The 8,972-nt window shown below is 46.6% G+C and overlaps 1 pseudogene; it reads left to right on the top strand.

The window, feature by feature from the left end:
- Positions 1-3,948: 3,948 nt before the first annotated feature.
- Positions 3,949-7,238, top strand: LOC125554917 (annotated as a pseudogene).
- The last annotated feature ends 1,734 nt before the right edge of the window (positions 7,239-8,972 follow it).

Below are 8,972 nucleotides of genomic sequence, written 5' to 3'. Positions count from 1 at the left end.
AAGTTCTCCTTGGAGGCAATAAATTTAATCCCAAAGCTACGGATTTGAGGCTTGCGATTCTTGTAGAGCTAGATAGGGGTTGGGTGAGAATTGACGCAATCCCTAGATCAAAACTGGTTGTTTGGAATAAAAATAATGGATCTATTATATAAATTTGTCTATGAATGTTGGCAACACGAATTGTATAGAAATGACGAAACCTAATAATTTTTTACCTTGCAAATCCCAAAACTGCTCGGAGGGAGTACTAGTTTGTGATGTTTTTTTTTTGCAAAGTATTATCGTAATGTTGGTGTCAAGCAGAGATTAGTATGTACAATGCAACATGACAATTGGACCTGACTACATTGGTTCTACTTAGGTTGCTGATGGATGAGACATTTTTTGTTGCGCTTTATTTTCCATCAACTTCATGTTCTTTTGGCCGAGTGCACCGTCTTAATGAAGAGGTTAGAGGTTCAATACAATGTTTTCCTCTGAGAAAGAGAAGGCTGTAGAATTCGTCGTTTATTTAGAGATTTCATAGCCTCTGATCTACCAGAGGACCAAGCTTATAAATAAGGGATACTTATCTATTCACCTACTGGATATACGTAAGTTTATGACAATGCTATGACTTACGTTCATTATAAAGAGCAAGATAGGCTTTTCTAAGCAAAAGGTCGATATCATATTCCTCGTTTACTATCTTTGCCAATCTTTTTTTTGTTTTGTTTTTTCTTAGCACAAAAATGATTTGAGTTTGATAGCATGGGCATAGAAGGCACCGGGAATCATCCATCGATGCTCAAAGTTAAAGCATGCACTTGTCTGTTTCAGACCTCTCCATCGAAACAAGAAGGGTCTGCTCGGTGAAATTTTCACCATCCACTAGCTGATGTGTCCTCATGCATTAGACATTATGTAGGCCACGCTCTCACGTCATACGCCCAATGGAGGGAAGAGTAGGGCAATCAACTTATTTGAATATGTACATCGTGTGCATTGGGACGAGACACTACAACGTCGTTCATTCCCAACGTCAGATAGGACGCTGCCAGGAAGAGCAGGGGTAGTAGATGGGTTTGTCACTCTTGTAGTAATCCATCAAGAGGACGAGATAGGACAACTCTGGTGCAAAGTCACTGCAATGTGTAAAGTCACTGTAACCTGGCCGTGTAGGTCTCGATTTCCAGTGCAGATGCGATGCGAACCATTTTTTCTCCGTTTGGTTTCGAAAAACAAACCTGTGGCAAGTGGCAACACGACTCGCATAGTCGCATGCACCCGTAATCCCCGCTCTTTCCGGCTCGACTTAGTATTCGCATTCACGAAGGAGAACAACACCGAGGAAGTTGACCAGCCCGCCGACGACCATATGCCTGCACATGGCGTCATATCAAACCCGCATGCACCTGACGCAGGCGGCCCAAACCAGTCTCGTACTTCTGTGCTTACACCCCCACGAGCCGGGAATGAGGAAGATGTTTTTTTTTTAAGAAAAGGCAGACCATTGTCTACCTTATGCATTCAAAACGGGCAAGAGCCCAGGTGACCAGAGGTCAATTACATGAGTTTGAGTTTTATGGAAACAAATAGGTTCCAAGGAGAGCTACAGGAAGAGGGGGTGGAGAAGGAGAGGGGGGTTACAGAAGATTGGGAAATCAACTACAAAAGCGTATTAGCCCATGAAAGAAGCCTCTCCTTGTCCAACTGTGGCTTAGCTCTATGGCTCCAAAGAAGATGTTGGGGAAGTGACTTCCCCGGTTCAACAGACGGAAGGGCCAAACCTTCCGACGCCTCCCTCCACCACGGCCGATCTGACCTCAAAGGCTACGCCATCCACCAAACTCATCAGCAGCGTAGCTCCACTTCGACCGCTAATGGTTCCCAGCACCTCGACTGGTCCCGACATGGTGCAGGGGTGCCAAGACGAGATGCCTGTGACACATTCTGAGGCTGCGTCTACCCTGCGTCACCGGGCTGTCAGGAAATCCTGGCAAAACCCCTTTCTGATGGAGCTGCAGAAGGACGCCCTCAAGTCCGTGAAGGAATGCACCGATGGATTGAACAAAGGCATGAAGGATGCCGACGGCAAGTGGGCGGTGACATAGGTGCATGTAAATCGTATGCACTGAAGCAAGACACTATGATACCTTACATTCCCAACAAAAGGCGGCATGCTACCAGGAAGAGCAGGAGTAGTAGCTCGATGCATCGTCCTGGTAGCCAGTGAAGAGGAGGAGGTAGAACTCTCAAAACGGGTCCTCTGAGTCCGAAGTTACTATAATGTAGTCAGATGGAGCTAATGAGCATCTCAAATTCCAGTGTAGATGTGATGGAGCCTTTCTTTTTCCTGGTATTATCATGATGTCCTTTTTAATTAAGGAACAACCAGGATTTTGCTAAATGTTCGCTTCGTAATATTTGTTCTTGTGGAAGTTTGGATGATCGCATTCCATTTGGAAAACCATGTAGAGGAGACTTCCATGCGCTTCTAAAATATGTGCATGTGGTGTGTGCTTTGGGTTTGTTGGACCGGGTATATGCTCCTGGTAGGTCATGCGGACGGAGCGGATCGATGGTGATCCCGGTTCTAGATGGTGTGGAGTGATGGTGTTCATCATTATGAGTTTCTAGGTCTGAGTGGTGGCTTCGGCTTATTATGTATGTTTTTGTCGGATCTTTGTTAAATAATTTCATAAAGATGCATGTGTGCATCTATTGATGCAGAGACCGACAGTTTCAACCTCCTTTTCAGAAAAAGGCGGCACTCATGTGAGCCGGGGTAGCACTAGTGTGTGCAATGCAACATGACATTTGGATCAGGCAACATTGGTTCTGCTTAACTTCCTTTTTCTCCATGATGAATCATTACTGTTAGGATTTATTTTCATGAACTTTGAAACGATAATATGTTGTTGCGTGAGCTATCTGCATCATCTCAATGTGGTTCGACAAAGTTCTTGTTTCTCAAAAAGAAGTTCAATAAATTCGACATGTGTTTAAAGCTTAAGCCCTCATAGCCTATGACCAAGTCCTTCATTAATGGCCCCTTATCTATTCACCTACCGGAGGATACATACATCATGCCAATGCTACGCTCAAGTCCTTTATAAATAAAGAGCAAACTGGTTTTCCTGAGCAAAATAAGAATAGCATGTTCCTCGTTTTCACTTCTTTGTCTTAGAATTATTACCCAGTCTTATTAGCTTCTGCGTCATTTGTTGTCTGTCCACTTAAAAGGATTTGAGTTTTTTTTGCCAGAAAAGAACAAAGGATTTGAGTTTGATAGCATGGGTATAGAAGGCACTGGGAATTATCAATCAACCGTCAGAACTAAAGCATACACGTCTTATTCTGATGCCGCTCCATTGCATCCAGCTTCCGTCTCGGGAGGTCTATACCGGCCGCCGCCGCTGCCTCGTACGTCAACGTCTCCTTCCCCTCGCCGCCGCCGGAGTGCGCCCGCTGGGCGAAGCCCGTGCGGCGCGGGCGGCAGCGGGGCACTCCCTCCTTCCTCGGGTCCTCATGGCGGCGGCGCGGGTCGTCTGCTCGGGGACAAGGGGTGTCTTGTCCGGTTGGTCTCTCGGAGGTGGGGACGGCTAGATCCGGCGGCGACTGGGCTAGGAGGAGTTGACGCGGTGCGGCGGCGCTGGTGGCGGGGTTTCGGTCGTTTTTGATTTTGATCGGGATCTCCATCGGGGGCGTCGCACGGCGGTGGGACCGGATCGGCGGCGACTTCATCGGTTCGGCGGAGAGCTCCGTTCCAGCCAACCGCGAGATCGGGATGCCGTGGCTTCCGGTGAAAATCGCGCCTGACTGCGGTCATGGCGGGCGATGGCGGCGTCTCGGACGTCGTTTCCTTCTCGAGGCATCGTTGTTGCAGGTCACGTCAACCTGATCGGAAGGTTCCGAAGGAAATCCTAGATCTGGATCTACCGGATTAGACGATGGCGACATGTCGAGATGTCGTTCTCCCTCCCGGGGGGCATCATTTTGGAGCAAGTGTTGGCTGGACGGGACAAGCGGAGGAGCGGCGTGGTATCTGACACGTCGACAACGGCAGGTCTCAGCGGCATGGAGCTGCGGGGTCTCGCCAGTGGGCGTATGATGATGGACGAGCACAGGATGGTGGCGTTGTCTGGCGTCGTGGTGGCGTCGACGACAGCTAGACCGGGCAAGGTACATGCAATAGTATAGCACTAAAGATGGATTGGTGCCAGGTGGCTGCGGCGGCCTCATACCCGGCAGGCGTCCAGGTTGAGGAGTGCGCCGGACTAGTCGGTGCTCCATACCCGGTAGTCGTCCTGATTGAGACCTCAGGTCTTACATGTTAGGTTTGGCTGCAAGGTCTGTTTTGATATTAGGCCCAGACTATCAGCATCCCTTCATCATCTAGATAGGAGTTGCGACAAATGTTGCCTAGACGGTAGCTTTAGTCTTACTTTTGTATGACTTTATAAGGTCTTGTGTGAATAATTAATAAAGTGGCTGCATACATCGTCCAGATGCAGAGGCCGGAAGTCCTCCTTCATTTCTAAAAAAATCCAGTTTTGTCTGCTAGCTTGGGTGCTCTCCTTACGGTAGCCTTACGGTATCTGAATGCCACGTTCTCATGGCATACAGCATATCAAAGAAGCAGTAGCTTCAACTACTGCTTTGAGCCTTTGACTACGTACATAGTGTGCGGTGGAACGAGACACCACAAGGCCTTCCACTCCAGTGTTCAAGCATTAGGCGGCGCGCTGCCAGGAAGAGGAGAAGGTAGAAGAACTCTAGACAAAAGAAACTGCAATTAGTGGTTTGTCGTTTGAGGGAGAGCGCGGTTTGGCTTGGTTGTGTGGGTCTCGGTTTTGATGCAGATCCGATGTGAGTTTTTTTTCCTTTTGTCGGTTTCGGAAACAAACCTTGTGGTATACGATGAGGAGAGAATTTTGTTAGTGGCGACGGCAAATTTGACAATTTTGATATGTGGACGTAATCAATTCATAAAATGAACTGCCTCTAAAACTATATCACACGGCTGACCTTTTTGAGTGGCATCTGACACACAGGCGAAGCATCCTACGGTGCAGCGTCTAGCTCTGGGGCGTTGCACCTCTGTCGAGCGTGGCAGGCGCGGGGCCCGCACCCAGCAGTGCAGCGCCTACGGGCTAGGCGCCACACATGTAATGTGCAACCCCTAGCCCTTAGGCGTTGCACTCTGACTTAAAGGCAGCCGCCCGCTCTCCCTCCCCCACCCCACCCCATTCGTTCCAGTTAGAAGTTACAGAAGCAGCGTCGCCGATGGCTTCCTCCTCTCCCCCTCTCAACCCCCTCTCCCAAATCCTTCAGATCTGACGATTTGGTCAATGGATTTCTTCACCAATCCATTCTACAAGGTACTCTCCCCGACCCCCTTCTTTCTATCCATAGAATGTATGCTACTTTGAAGATTTGGGGAACCCTTGTTTGATTTGATTAGATTAGAATCTTGCATGTATTAGAATCTTGCGTGTATTAGATACCTAATCTTGCAACCCTAGTTTAGTTTATTTTAGTGAAAAGATATAGTTTGGATACATAGGTTGACATGTTATTTATATGGAGAAGATATTTGTATTGAATCTTGCATGAAGTAGGCCTAGTTTAGTTTATTTGTATTGAAATTATATTCGTATTGACAAGAATGCTTTGGATACATATGCTTTGAATCTTGCATATAGTAGGCCTACTTTAGTTTATTTGTATTGAAAAGATAATCGTGTTGACAAGAATGCTTTGTTTGAAATTGTTGGGATGGTTTGGCTCCTCGATGATCACTGGGACCATCAACACCGGTCGTATGCTATGTCGGTGCAGCAGCGGGTAATAATGAAAGAAAGTGGCCGATATTATGAATTTCGTGTTTATTTCAAACACAAACGCCCCATATGTAATTTTCTGATTTGCTTGTTTGTAGGAGCTTCAACCTCTGAAGATTCGGTCTCACGGGGTCAACCTTGGGGGGATGCGCTATGATGAGCGATACACACCATATGTAAGGGAGACAAGACTACTCCCTTTCATTCTGTTGGTTAGCCGGTCGACGCCACCCCTCAATGCTGCAGCAATCACCGCGCTTACTGATCGTTGGAGGCCGGAGACACACAGTTTCCATCTTCGGACCGGGGAGATGACCGTGACGCTCTAGGATATTGCTATGATCGCCGGTCTTCCTATCGAGGGGAATCCTCTATATGTATGAGCACATATTCTGATGGGTGGCGCGAGCAGATGCACGCCCTTATTGGTATGGTTCCTCCAGAGCCTCGGGAACCAGAAGTAGAAGACAAGAAAAAGGAAAGAGTCGCAGCCGGTGCTCCTTTCGTCTGGATTGCATGGAACTTTGGTACTTGCCCTGAGGAAGCTAATGAGGATGAGGTCAAGACATATGCTCGTGTCTACATGTGGTACGTTATATCCAGGACTATGTTTGTTGATGGCACAGGCAAGAATGCTCCGTGGATGTGGCTGAAGACGTTGACCGTCTTCGATAGCAAATGGAGTTGGGGTTCGGCGACACTAGCTTACTTGTATAGACAGGTAGAAAGTTGTTTATTTTTCACTTCATTGCTACATTATCAATGCGATCTTCATGTTAATTCAACCATGTTCTCTTTTATGTGTAGTTGGATGACGCCTGTTGTAGGAAATCTGGAGGTATTGGTGGTTCTTTGCTCGCACTTTCTATATGGAGCTAGGAGCGATTGCCGGTTAGACGACTGAAGACCATGAAGTACGAGGATTGGGACGACAAAGACGACCCACTACGGCTCCCCACTTGGGCTTACAAGTGGGATGTGTTAAATGAGACGACGGATGATCCCTCGGTCATGTACAAGTTGTACAAGAGCGAGCTGGAGATGATTACGGCTGAGCAGGTGACTCGACATTGTATAAGTGATTATCATGCTTCTATGTTGCGGGTGGAATGAGAGCCGTATGGAAGAGGGGGTACTTTTGGTAACCCTAGAGAGTTCATGCTGAATCCAATGTGCACTAAGGATAGGGATTTTTGGCATATGAGGTGCCCACTCATATGCAACCAGGCGGTTGAGCTTCACCTGCCACATCGGGTGTACCGTCAGTTTGGTTTGTTCCAGCCACACCTGCCGGAGTGGGAGGACACAGACAAGTTGCTACACGTGTAAGATATAATTAACCTTGAGCACTTAGCAGCTTCTCGGCGGTTTCAATGGTGCTAATATTCTGTTTCTAACTTGCAGGTTGGATAGGAGAAAGTAGCGGAAGGTCAAGGATTGGGACAGGCATCACAGGAAGTATATCATACAGTTCGCACTTAGTGTCAAGAAAGCTATGGCTGGAAAACGAGCCCAGCTTCGTGAGCACTGTCATATCGCCTTCAACAACTATCTCACATGGTTTCTTGCAAGTACCGATGTGGAGGTATGCAAGCCAGTGTATGCTGAGGAGATTTTGGAAGATCCCGCTGTCTTCGATGAGCTAACCCAGCACTAGTACAATAAATCAGTCAGGGAAGGCACCTTAGTCCCTTCAGCTCCAATGATGAATTTTGTGGTATTTCCCCTTTTTGCTTTCCCATTCACACTATTCACATCTTCGCTTGCCTAACACGTTAATGCCGTTTCTGTTCATAGCGTACCCAAATCAAAATAGCAGCTGATGAGACCGAGACTATTCTGGAGACAACCCCGGTTGGCAAAAACGATGGGGAAGGTGCACTTCGAGCATTCATTAAGGTTCACATCTCCTTCAATTGTCCATATAACATGTGTTGCTACATTCGATATCTCATTCACTTGTACAAGTTGCAGCGTGATAGGTCTCCAATGTATCTATAATTTTTGATTGTTCCATGCTATTATATATTCTGTTTTGGAAGTTAATGGGCTTTATTTTACACTTTTATATTATTTTTGGCACTAACCTATTAACCTAAGGCCCAGTGCAAATTGCTGTTTTTTGCCTATATCAGTGTTTCGCAGAAAAGGAATATCAAACGAAATAAAACCTTCGGGAGAGTTATTTTTGGAACAAACGTGATCCAGAGGACTTGGAGTGGACGTCAAGAAACAATCGAGGAGGCCACGAGGCAGGGGGCGCGCCCTCCACCCTCGTGGGCCCCTCATTGCTCCACCGACCTACTTCTTCCTCCTATATATATTCATATACCCTGAAAACATCCAGGAGCACCACGAAACCCTATTTCCACCGCTGCAACCTTCTGTACCCAAGAGATCCCATCTTGGGGCCTTTTCCAGAGCTCCGCTGGAGGGGGCAACGATCACGGAGGGCCTCTACATCAACTCCATGGCATCTCCGGTGATGTGTCAGTAGTTTACTTCAGACCTTCGGGTCCATAGCTAGTAGCTAGATGGCTTCTTCTCTCTCTTTGGATCTCAATACAATGTTCTCCTCGATCTTCTTGGAGATCTATTCGATGTAACTCTTTTTGCGGTGTGTTTGTCGAGATCCGATGAATTGTGGGTTTATGATCATGTCTATCTATGAACAATATTTGAATCTTCTCTGAATTCTTTTATGCATGATTGGTTATCTTTGCAAGTCTCTTTGAATTATCAGTTTGGTTTGGTCTACTAGATTAATCTTTTTTGCAATGGGAAAAGTGCTTAGCTTTGGGTTCAATCTTGTGGTGCTCGATCCCAGTGACAGAAAGGGAAACGACACGTACTGTATTGTTGCCATCGAGGATAAAAAGATGGGGTTTATATCATATTGCTTGAGTTTATCCCTCTACATCATGTCATCTTATCGAACGCGTTACTCTGTTCTTATGAACTTAATACTCTAGATGCATGCTGGATAGCGGTCGATGTGTGGAGTAGTAGTAGTAGATGCAGGCAGGAGTCGGTCTACTTGTCACAGACGTGATGCCTATATTCATGATCATGCCTAGATATTCTCATAACTATGCTCAATTCTATCAATTTCTCGACAGTAATTCGTTCACCCACCGTAATACTTAT

The sequence above is a fragment of the Triticum urartu genome, chromosome 4 (assembly GCF_003073215.2).
Source record: "Triticum urartu cultivar G1812 chromosome 4, Tu2.1, whole genome shotgun sequence".
NCBI lineage: Eukaryota > Viridiplantae > Streptophyta > Magnoliopsida > Poales > Poaceae > Triticum > Triticum urartu.
Note: the sequence above shows the minus strand (reverse complement) of the source record. Positions and strands in the feature narration are given on the sequence as shown.